The sequence below is a fragment of the Megalobrama amblycephala genome, linkage group LG7, assembly GCF_018812025.1.
Source record: "Megalobrama amblycephala isolate DHTTF-2021 linkage group LG7, ASM1881202v1, whole genome shotgun sequence".
Classification (NCBI taxonomy): Eukaryota; Metazoa; Chordata; class Actinopteri; order Cypriniformes; family Xenocyprididae; genus Megalobrama; species Megalobrama amblycephala.
Genome location: NC_063050.1, coordinates 55,957,496 through 55,969,699, shown reverse-complemented (window position 1 = coordinate 55,969,699; position 12,204 = coordinate 55,957,496). Strand labels below are relative to the sequence as shown.

General features: G+C 40.8%; 1 long non-coding RNA gene across 1 annotated transcript; it reads left to right on the top strand.

Annotated features, from left to right (window-relative positions):
• Positions 1–4,701: 4,701 nt before the first annotated feature.
• LOC125271488 lies at positions 4,702–8,665 on the top strand. The gene is made up of 3 exons (XR_007185648.1): positions 4,702–4,944; positions 7,420–7,516; positions 7,655–8,665. It is a non-coding gene; the product is annotated as an uncharacterized LOC125271488 (long non-coding RNA).
• The last annotated feature ends 3,539 nt before the right edge of the window (positions 8,666–12,204 follow it).

Genomic DNA, 12,204 nt, shown 5'->3' with positions numbered 1-12,204 from the left:
TGCGTCAGTGCAATTTGGACCCAGTGACACATAGTCAGTGAAGCTGCTGATTGTTTTTGTCTTTCTTTCCAAGAGCAAATGAACAACTATTAGTGCAGTTAATACTTAACCAAATGTAAAGTTCTGCAAACTGTTTCTTTCTCATTTTCTCCACAATTACTGCCTGTTGATTCAGAGAAAGACCGCAATGATGAACCTGATGTTGTGACTGTATGCAAGTATCTTTTTTTATGTTTTCATTCATAAAATTAAGTTATTTTGGCACAGACCACCACAAGACGGCTGTTGAATGATCAGGATTATTCAGTAGTCTCTTTACTTTGATCTGGTGCCTACCATCCAAATCCACACCCATGTCATCAAAATGATCATTTATCATTCCAGAGCATGCATATGACAATATATCTCTGCAATTATTTTTCTCATAGATTCTCAAACGTGCCCGTCAACATGTTCCTCGTACTGTCTTTCCCAGCCAAGACAAAGCCCTCATTGAGAGCGAGCTGGAGACGGGACCACACAGAGTTATAGTGCCTGCCGAGGGCCGTTGGCGTCAGATCGACCCACGACGGCAAACCATCCATTATTATCAGCAGCGCTATGACAGGCTGTCATCTCTTAGCTTACAGAAAGGAAACGCTTGACTGACTGAAATACCCTTCAGCACATCTCAGCGAGAGGAACGTGTATGTGAAGACAATGGAGCACTTGAGTTTGAGTTCTCTGTAGCATCCCGTGTCTCTATCTCTGTCTGACAATAGGGGTGGAGGACAATGGTGTGTTGTGTGAGGTGTTGCTGGTGACGGATAAAGAGGATGATCCCGACTGCTGAATGGAAGGAGAGGTTAGTGTTTGTGTCAGGCCTGTGTGGTCTGTCGATTGATAGACAAGAAAGGAAATACTGTTAGAGATGGCCAGGATATCCTACAAAACAGTTATTTGATATGCTTGATATGGTGCTTCAGACATGAATGATTTCTCAAATCATGTGTGTTGTTGAGAAGTACGTGTGCTGTTACTGTACTAAGTGATCAGATGCACCATTTTCACCTGCTGGACGAGAAAACGGAAAAAAACCTGACAGATGCACATCTACAGAGAGTGGTGAGGGGAAATTAGTTTTTTTTTTTAATATGCAAGACAGGAAGAAAACACCCAGCACACACTAGCATCTACACAGCAACACCCTAGAAACCACACAAAACCATAGAAATGACCTAGCAATGCAGAACTACTCTAGAAATCACCCAGAACACCTTAGCATCTGCATAGCAACTCCCTAGAAACTACACAAACACCATATAAACCACCTAGCAACTGCATAACAACACCTTAGTAACCACACAAAACAACATAGAAACCACATAGCAATGCATAACTACTCAAGAAGACACCCAAGAAACCACCTAGTAATGCCCGAGCAACCACTCAGAAAACCCTAGCAACTGCTTAGTAGCAACACCCTAGCAACCACCTAGCAATGCACGACCACTCAAAATACCCTACAAACCACCTAAAACACCCTAGCAACCACCTAACAATGCCCTTGTAACTCCCAAGCAACACATTAGAAACCTCCTAGTAACTCCATAGCAACTGCATAGCAACACCTTAGAAACCACAGAACACCATAAAAACCACCTAGCAATTCAGAACTGCTCAAGATACTCTAGAAACTACCCAGAACACCCTAGCAACCACCTAGCAATGCCTGAACAACCACTAAAAAACCCTAGCTACTGCATAGTAGCAACACTCTAGCTACCTCCTAGCAACTGCCTAAAAACTACCAAAACACCATAGAAACGACCCACAACACCCTAGCAGCTACCTAGCAATACCCAAGCAACCCCTCAGAAAACCCTAGAAACCACCCAAAACACCCTAGAAACCTTCTAGCAACTACCTAAAACTGCACAAAACACCCTAGAATACACCCAAAACACCTTAGAAGCCACCTAGCAATGCAGAACCCCTAGCAACCACCTAGCAATGCACAACCACTCAAAATTTCCTTAGAAACTCAAAATACATCTAGAACACTTTTAACTCCCTAGCAACCACTTAGTAATGTCTGAGAAACCACCCAAAAAACCCTAGAAACCTCCTAGCAACTCCTTAGTAATTGCATGGCAAAACCATCCAAAGCATCCTAGCAACTCCATAGCAACACTCTAAAACCATCCAAAATGCACTGTATATGAAACTACCTTGCAATGTGCAACCTCTTAAAACACACTATAAACCACCTAGAAAACCCTTAAAAAAACACCTAGCAACACCCTGGCAACTGCATAGCAACATCCCAGAAACCACACACTAGAAACCTCCTAGCTGTCACATGTCTCGTGTTTTCTGTAACCTAGTTTTCCCTATTCAGTTTGATTAGTCATTTCATTCACCCGTATCCCGTTAATTATCTTGTTAAGTTCCATTTGTTTGCCACTTGTATATATACCCTGTGTTTTCCCTCATTCTTTGTCCGTTCTTGTTGATGTTTAGTTGTGTATAGTGAGTTCCTGCCTGTTTCTGTTATTAAATATTACTCTTCATATTCTCCTTCGTCCTTGTGCCTTTGTACACACACGTCACGTAACACTAGCAGCTGCATAGTGACACCACAGAAAACACCCTAGAAACATCCTAGCAACTGCATAGCAACACCCTAGATACCACACAAAACAACATAAAAAACACCTAGCAATGCAGAACTACTCAAGACACTCTAGAAACCACCCATAACACCCTAGCAACTACCTATCAACAGCATAGTAGCAACACCCTAGAAACCTCCTAGCAACTCCTTAAAACTGCCATAAACACCCTAGAAACGACACAGAACACCCTAGCTACCCTCTAGCAATACTCAAGCAACCCCTCAGAAAACCCTAGAAACCTCCTAGCAACTCCCTAAAAACTACACAAAACACCTTAGCAACCCCACCTTAGCAATGCACAACCACTTAAAATAACCTAGAAGCTCAATACATCTAGAAAATGTGCAACTCCCTAGTAACCACATAGTAACTGCATGGCAAAACCCACCCAAAACATCCTAGCAACTCCATAGCAACACTCTAGAAACCATCCAAAGCATATTAGAAACTACCTTGCAACATGCAACCACTCAAAACACACTATAAATAATCCAGAACACCCGAACAACCACCTTGCAATGCCCTATCAACTCCCTGTAATGCCCAAGCAACCACTTAGAAGATCATAGAAACCTCAGTGTAACGTCCTAGCAACTGCATAGCAACATGCTAAAACCCAATCAGATACCTTAGCAAACACATACCAAACCAACAATCATCTTGGCTTCATGCTGAAATAGCCTTATCTAAAGACCAGTAATATAACAGAGACTAGACAGGAATAAAACGCCCTGCAACCGCTTTTTAGGAAAAAAATCATTATATTTTAAGAGTTTAATTTGGCTTGGCAGCAGCGCAAAGAACATTGAAATGACTTTAAAACCAAGCAAAAGTCTCTGCCAAAGGATTTTATTGGCCAAGCGAAAGTATGTCTGGTGTCTGCTTATTAACGTCTGCGCAGGACAACCGTCACATAATATGAATATTCATGAGTCAAGCTTCAAATTTCCACATTTGAGAATGATGTCTTTGGATTAAACATTTGTTTTATAATGACAGAATAAGGGAATCCCTTCAAATACAGGAATAAAACTCTGATGCATACTGAAAGTAGGGCTGATGACTGTCAAATGATGCTGTATTTTATTATTTTGTAATGTTTCATTACTTCATCGGCTTCATATGAGCAATCATTCATTTATAATATCATTATGTCATTTTGTTGATTCGTGGAAATGAAGGTGGTTCCCATTTGACTGCAAGATCTGCTTTCAGAGGAAACACGAGTTTCAGTGTGATGCGACGACAGGAAACGGTTCTGATGGTGCGCATTTGAGTCACTGAACTCTCCCGTCCGTTTCCTCTTCTTATTGCATGGATACGGATATAGTTGCATTGTAAAAAGACGGAAGATAATGAGGAAACGCTTCATATCCTGGCGGTTATGAATGACATGATGATATGAAGGAGGGAGGGCTGATGTGAAATGATCCAAAACTCTTCCCAGATCTGAGCATCAGCTTCCTGCTGCTATATTTATCCAGGATTTATTTTTATCCTTTTAAATTCTTTGCATGTTATCTGCTGCTCTTTAGTCCAAATATATAGAAATAAACTGTCTGTGCTGCAGTGTGTACAGTACATACACTAGCTTGGAGTCAGTGAGTGTTTGAAATTATGAATTAATCTGTTAAACAGTAGTAGTCATAGTGAGAGAGGAAGTGTGTGTGAGTCAGAATGTGTGTGTGTAAGAGAGAGTGTGTGTGCATGCTTTTTTGTGTGTGTGTGTGTGTGTGTGTGTGTGTGTGTGTGTGTGTGTGTGTGTGTGTGTGTGTGTGTGTGTGTGCATGTGAGTGAGAGTGTGTTTGTGCATGCTTTTTTGTGTGTGTGTGTGTCTGTGAGTGTGTGTGTGTGTGCATTTTTGTTATTTATGAGGATACAAATGTGTATAATGACATGGGTATTACACTGGTATTACGACAATTTCATGAGTCCTCATATTTAATATTTAAAATAGCTTTAAAAACTAAATGTAAAAATGCAGACTTTAGGTGTAGGGGGAGAGAATGTACAGTTTTGTACAGTATAAAAACCATTACGCCTATGGAAAGTCCTCACTAAGATAGCAAAACAAACCTGTGTGTGTGTGTGTGTGTGTGTGTGTGTTTAGTCATGGATTGTGTGACCCTGTGAATCGGGGTGAATCAGCCCAGTCTCACTGTTTTTCTTCCTAGTTACTGTTGCCGCGTTACCCTCTATAATCACACAGGATGGTACCTGACGACCGGCTCCAGACACACAGCGTGGTTTCCACGGACATGACCTCTCGCTCAGCAGGGGTCAGGGGGTAAATGTCACACAAACACACACGGACCAATACACTCTCTAAATGAGAACGCAAACAAGCAGACAGACACACTAAAGCACACTCATTATTGTCAGTGACAGACACCAGCAATAAAACTCCTGTCACATATAATAACTGGACTCTCAATAATCACCCAAATACATCAATAAAATGAACACACACACACATATATGTTATATAACATATGTATATTATGAAGCTGAGACACGTGATATTACACTGGCCTTTTTCTCAGGAGAAACATCATGGATCTCCATTTGCTCTCCATTTAATCTCATTGCTGTCGGAGAAACAGCATTAAAGAGATCTGGTTCTTAATGCAGGGAATGATCTTGAAGCAATAACAAACCATTGACTCTGCGAGCTGTTAACAGGATGTACGACAACACTGCAGTTCCTCTGCCAAATGCGTCACTCGGCACCTTATAAACTCATTCTAGGACACATTAAACTCACCTCTCATAATCACACATGATGGTGCTCTGCGCAGGTCAGTGCTTTACTGTATGTTACTGTAACGTTTTGCAGTAACAAACTTTAGTACTCAAATGTCGATGTTAGTACAATTTTTTGATTTAAACTGCTGCTCCACCATCCCAGCTAAAAGGGAACGTTCTCAGAACGTTCTTTCAAAGTTATGAACAAACTTCCCTATGCCCTTAATGTTTTCTCTAACATTCGCATTATCAAGAAAAAATGGTTTTAAAACACGCCCAGTAATTTTATCCTTTAAAACTCATCTTTAATTACCAAAATGACATTTTTTTTTTTCTTTTGAAAATGTCTTAAAATGTAACTTGACACCCTTGCTTCATTTAGTATGCACGGAACCATGAATATGCAAATTAGCCCCGCCTCCACTCAATCACATGAGCTCAGAGATCCACTCGGTCAACTTCACTAAGGTAAACGCTGCACAAAGGTATCGCTCTTTACAACGTCGGATACATAACGATAATTAATAATTACCCTTTTGCTTTACTACATTATTAAACAGCTAATAATGTGTTGCTAATGTTACACAAACCGAGTCGAACAGCTGCCTTATCCTTAGAAACGTTTTGAACAACACAGAACGTCAGTGGAGAAAGGCATATAGTTCATCATAACATCATGATATACATCAAACACCTGCATGATTTTTCATATCAGCAGAAACATATACCAGGATAACCTTCTCTTGAGACTCCCCTGCTTCAGAGCGGTCAAAGTTAATGATATGCTAAACCCCGCCCACACATTGACGTGATTGGTCAAAAGGTAGTTTGCGACATAAGAAACACCAGCGATTGTCTTTGCAGTTTTAAAGAGAAAATACTGAGCAATGCATTTGTCTTAAAGGATATTAAAAAACACCACATAGACATATAAACAACATTAAAAACTTGATTTTCACCACAGGGGGGTTTTAAAAAACTGGACGTTCGGAAATATTATTTTCATAACTTAATAGGAACATTAGCTGGGATGTCAGTAGAGCTGAAAGACAAAACTGACCAGAAGAGGCCAGTTTATGTTCATGTCCTCTATAGCGCCCCCTGTGGCAACACTGAGAACTCTTGCATAGCTCGAAGCTTCTCTGTTCGTGTATTGGAGTGTTTCAGTAAGTGGCTCTGGTGGTGTAACGCTAATGTACCATTAATCTGTTGGCGGTGGAAGTCGGCGCTCCCAGAGAGAGCGGCGCAAACTAATCTACTTTACTGTATCAGCCTGCACGAGCCGGGCCGGGACACTGCCTGACTCCGACCGGCCTCACGACACGCACAGAGATTTACAATATTAATGCAGACAAAAACAAAAGCACATTTTCTGTTGCTTTTCAAGTAAACATAAACAAATACACATTACTCTACAGAACTCACATAACTGCTTCATAAACATTTATTTATTCAAGAAAACATGACCTGAGAATTGGCCTAATCATTTATGCCTTCAAATGTGTCCTCAAGGGAGATTTTGTCAGATTTGCTTGTCCAAAGTATAGCCAAGTAAACACACATACACTGTTCTCTTAGTTACAGTAACTTTGTTGTTTAGGTCACAGTCACCAATGCATCAGTGTCAACCACAAATTCTAAAAACTTCAACTCTTCACTTTTCTGAGAAGTTTGTCTCCAAACTTCTCCAGTCCACCTTAAATCAAGACCCATCCCTCAGCTCCACAAATCCCATGAAAATGCCCTTTTGGACAGTCTCACACTGCCATCTATAGACCACTGTAAAGTACTGCAGACCTGCAGGCTCTTAAGGTGGACCAGAGGAATTGTGACTCCTTCACAAGATGTCAGAATTGTAACTCAAAGCAAGCAGCTGAAACTCAAGTTTGTCGTTTTAGGTTTCTTTTTCAGAAAGATAAGATCAGATCTTACCAAAGGTGCTCTAAATAACTGTATTCTACCAAGCTTGGATGGATTTACCACAAGTTAAAGTCATTTTTCACCTTGCCTCCACTAGGGGGCTCGTAGTTCTTCCTCGGAGGCGCAAGCTGAGACACGCCAACAGCTGTTCAGTGTCCAGCAGATGCACAGCTGTACTGTTCTTGGAAGAAAAGGTACATTTTGGACAGTATGTATTAGATGAGACCCTTCTGAAATGATCCACATGTGAGATTTACAATGTATCTTTCTCTGGAATGCCTTAAACACTTGATAATATTAAGAACTCATTGAAGATTGTTTCTCTCTTGTAGGATAGCCAACACGGGTTGAAGACGTGCTATTTTCTTAAACTCTTAAAACTCTTAAAAGTCTTAAACTTTTAAAGTCTTAAAAGAAAATGCATTCTGGGCAGACAACAACAGAAGGAACTGCAGTGGGGTGCGGAAGGATGCACTTCTCGTGATGATGAAAGAAAAAGAGATGCAATCAGTCCAATTCATCCTGGATCTAGAGACAGAGAATGAGAGGGAAAACCTACAGAGACTAGTGGCACAATGAAGAGATAGCAGCTTTGAGATTACAGAAAGAAACTGAGATAACCTAAATATGAGCTTCTCCAGAGCCACATCCGGGCTGAGACTGACCCACCACACACACTGTGGGTAGAAAAGAACGGCTGCTTGTGGGTTTGGTAACGGTACACGGCGCATTACGATCCTGATTATGTAGCCACATGTTTACAAACACACATACAGCGGCTCCAAAAAGTATTTGGACACACAAGTCACACTTATAAATGTCATTCATTCAGTGACAAAGTCAAAGGAAGTGTATTTATTGTAAATAAGGATGCACAAACACACTTTACAAACAACATGTGTGCAAGATCAGCGTGAGATCCGGAAGCAAAACGCCATTGACTGCAGAGGTTCTAACAAATAAAAAGCAAAAGCTGTCTGAAATGACCACTTCTGGATTTTGCATGAACTCATTTATATGCACAGGAGCGCAATGTCGGCCTCCACGATTTTGCTAAAGCATTGCTTAAAAATTGGGTTGTTGTTGCCATTGTATGAACTCATTTGCTCATCTGGATGTTCATTAAATTATTGTATTTTTTCTTCCGCAGGATAAAAAGGCATATGTGTTTGGAACGACTTGAGGGTGAGTACAATCAGGGTTTGACATTAATATCCGCAAACCCGCCAAATGCAGGTGTATTTCAGCAGGGGCATGTGACACAGTCACTTGCCACCTTGGCGGGTTGAATTTTATATATAATATATACATTTTTCATTTTTCGTTTTATTTGTTCTGGATGAATATTGTTGGTGTTACAGGGATTGAATTTTGTTGTCATATTGCGCATAATTTTACTCATTCCCACAGGTTTTGTGCTCACACCCAAAGTGTGCCACATAAAGCTGCCTCTCAGTACTAAATTGAGTTATGTTTTGCACTTAAACAGTCAAATACACACAAAATAATGTCAAAATGCCATTCTTGGTGAGTATTCACATAAACGCAGTCAGTTATTTTTTAAGTGAACGTAAACAGTTGAGAAAGAAAATGCATGTGTAACAGTATAATGGATCCGTGCATCAGGTCTTAAAGTGACAGCAGCCTAATTTACATGCTGCCAAATTATGAGATAATATGAAAAATATCTAAATGACAGTTTTTCCCAATGGTATTAATGTCAAAATTGAGGCTAGTAACTTTGGAAAACCTCTGTCCACATGAGCAAAAAAAGTTATTGTCAAGTGCTGAGTACAATGATGACACAATGCGAACTATCCCTTAAAATAAAGCAATAGCATCTGTTCCTCCTAAAAATCAGGAAGCATTCATCATTTTTAACAGGAGAGTCATAGTGCTTCTCTATCACCCCACACAACATATGTTGTTCACTCTCTGGATTGTATGACACTAGTTAATGGATTTCTCTGCTTCCCCCATTTCCATCAGAGCATGTCTCAATAACATCATACGGAGCTATTCCCCCTTGAGCGCAAATGACAGGCCGCACGCATCAAGACTGAGCCTTTTTGATAGCATGGCTGGAAACTTGAGCGTGCTCCAAGTTCTCACCATAGCCAAGCTGGCAAGAACTGGAGAATCAGCCAAAGCGCTGCTTGAGTGATAGGATCGGGGAGCACTTGATTGCGCTTTTGCGTAAGCCAATTGTTATTGGTACATTATTATGACTCATTATTGTGCAAGACTCTCAAAGTGACTCGCTGAATTGCTCTGACGTTAATGTGAGGCGATCTCCAGGGAATCTAATCCCACCAGATACTTCTGTCCCTGCAGGCTGCACGAGGGATGGGGACCACGCTTCTCTCAGCGGTGGGCTGCTCTCGTCAGAACCGACCGCAGTACTGCAAAAAATGCACAAGCACACCTGACGTTGTTTGCCAGAACCCTAGGGTGCCGTTCGCTAAGAAGAATCAAGTATGTTTTGGCTTAGGCCTTGCCCCAATATTGCTGTATTCCTTGGCAAACCCTTCTGTTTTGTGCACTGTAGGATTCCATGATTGTTGAGTCTGAAAGAGCAGAGGGCAGCTCCAGCTGCAAAGCTCTCATTTGACCAAGAGAAGAGGCCCTGCTGTGAGAGACGCAGAACCTTCCAACATGTAGACAACACGGATCAAGAAGCAGTTCGCATTCAAGGCTTCCCGGCATTCCGGCAGCAAGCCTCAAGAGCTTGCTTAGAACTGATGTGGCAAAGCAATATTTCATCCCACTTTCAGTCTCTGAATTGTATGGATAAACAAGTTGTGCGTTGCCAGACTCGAGACTAGGATGGACCACCCAAGTAAATGGATCCAGGATGGAAGGTCTGAATGGAGGATCCACAGGAAGGAAGTGTTCACTGCAGTCTAATCTCCAGGGTCATGATGCATAGACTCGCTTTCCCTTTAAATCACACAAGCTACTAATCCTTAAATGCTATAAAAAGGAGGCTAGAGAATACTGCTATCGCTGATCCACAGTGGAGATTACGGACATGGATCTTGAGGTCCCAGGTAAAGATCAAAGAGCTTAAGGGTATAAAAAATCTCTATACCTATAGGGGTCAGAGTGTCTTTTCCTTGCGCTTGGTGGAGGGTTGAATGAGGGATGGGGGTTGGGGCTTGCGCTGTTGTCAGCACCTCCTCCTGTGTCCATTAGGGTGATAAGACCTCCATTGAAGTCCTGCCAGAAGAAGATAATGGCAGCTCTGACAGGAGCACTCTGTGAAGGAGCCGCTTAACGGGGCCCGCAGTGTAGCCCCCTCTAAAGGCAGCTGCCATCCCCCCTTCACCCGCTGGTCTTTATCTTCTAACAGGCGCCCCCTTCGGACCGGTGGCTTTCATCACCTGCCAGAACTGGCTGGAAGGCCACAGGGCTTTGGGGACTTATCCCGTACAGCCCCTCTGCCGTGTGCCAATCCAGGGCTGTGAGGTCAACTTGCAGTATCTATGGGTCTAATTGAGAAACACAGGGAAGATCTGAGCTCTTGATGGGGACCCGAATGTGTCAGAACTGTCTCTAATGAAGAACATAGTCTTGTAAACTAGGATGATGCACAAGTAAACAAATGAGTGGCTGCATATACAATAACATCCGCCTCTTTCTATCCTATTTTGGTAACACTTTAGAATACTGTTTCTTACTTACTGCATAACTGATAAGGAATTACTGAAGAACTAATAGGTAATTCTACTATTAACTACTAAGGAAGATGTGTTAACTAATCAGTATGTAATAGAATTTTATGATTATGTTAAGTAACAGTTAGCTAATCAATAACTAATGAATTCTGTCATACCTCCTGAAGAACTACTATTAATTATCTACTAATTAATGTTCAAGAAATATAACTATGAAGTAATGAACAGTCAAACACAATTACATTGAGTTGTGGCCCTTTCTTATTTACTATGTTATCAGTAGTGGTATTATGAAAATGCAATATTAATAAACACAATACATTTTATAGATGTTTTTGCCTGTGTGGTAAATAATTGTTTTGTGACTCTCAAATGCCTTGCCATAGCCACCTTACCTCAGATTAGTTTCTATATTTCATATACAGTACTGTAAGTGTGTCTGTTTTCCTCAGCATATCAAATTACCATTGACTAAATTCCAGTATGTAAGGCAAAGAGGGAAAGTGAAAATACAAGGAACACATTAGCAATTCATAAAGAATTATTAGATAATTCTGCAGTAATTACTTGGAACTTGAAACAGTATTCTAAAGTGAAGATTTAAGGAACCCATTAGAAATTAATAAATAATTACCACATAAGTCTGACTCATATATATACAGTTGCAAGAAAAAGTTTGTGAACCACTTGTAGAATCTTGCAATTCTCAATACTGTGTGTGGTTACCTGATGATCGACTGTTTGTTTGTTTTGTGATGGTTGTTCATGAGTCTCTTGTTTGTCCTGAGCAGTTAAACTGAGCTCTGTTCTTCAGAAAAATCCTCCAGCTCCTGCAGATTCTTCAGTTTTCAAGCATTTTTGCATATTTGAACCCTTTCCAGCAGTGACTGAATGATTGTGAGATCCGTTTTTTCACACTGAGGACAACTGAGGGACTCAAACACAACTATTAAAAAAAGGTTCAAACATTCACTGATGCTCCAGAAGGAAACACGACACATTAAGACTCGGGGGGTGAAAACTTTTGTCAGCCGACATTGGCTTAATGTAGCACCATCTTGTATATGTTACATATTACCACGCTTGTTTGTACAGCTTATTTTTAACCACTTCCCTTTTTTCTGTGCTTCTAATATGTAAAGCTGCTTTGAAACAATTACCAATTGTAAAAGCGCTATATAAATAAATTTGACTTGACTTGACTT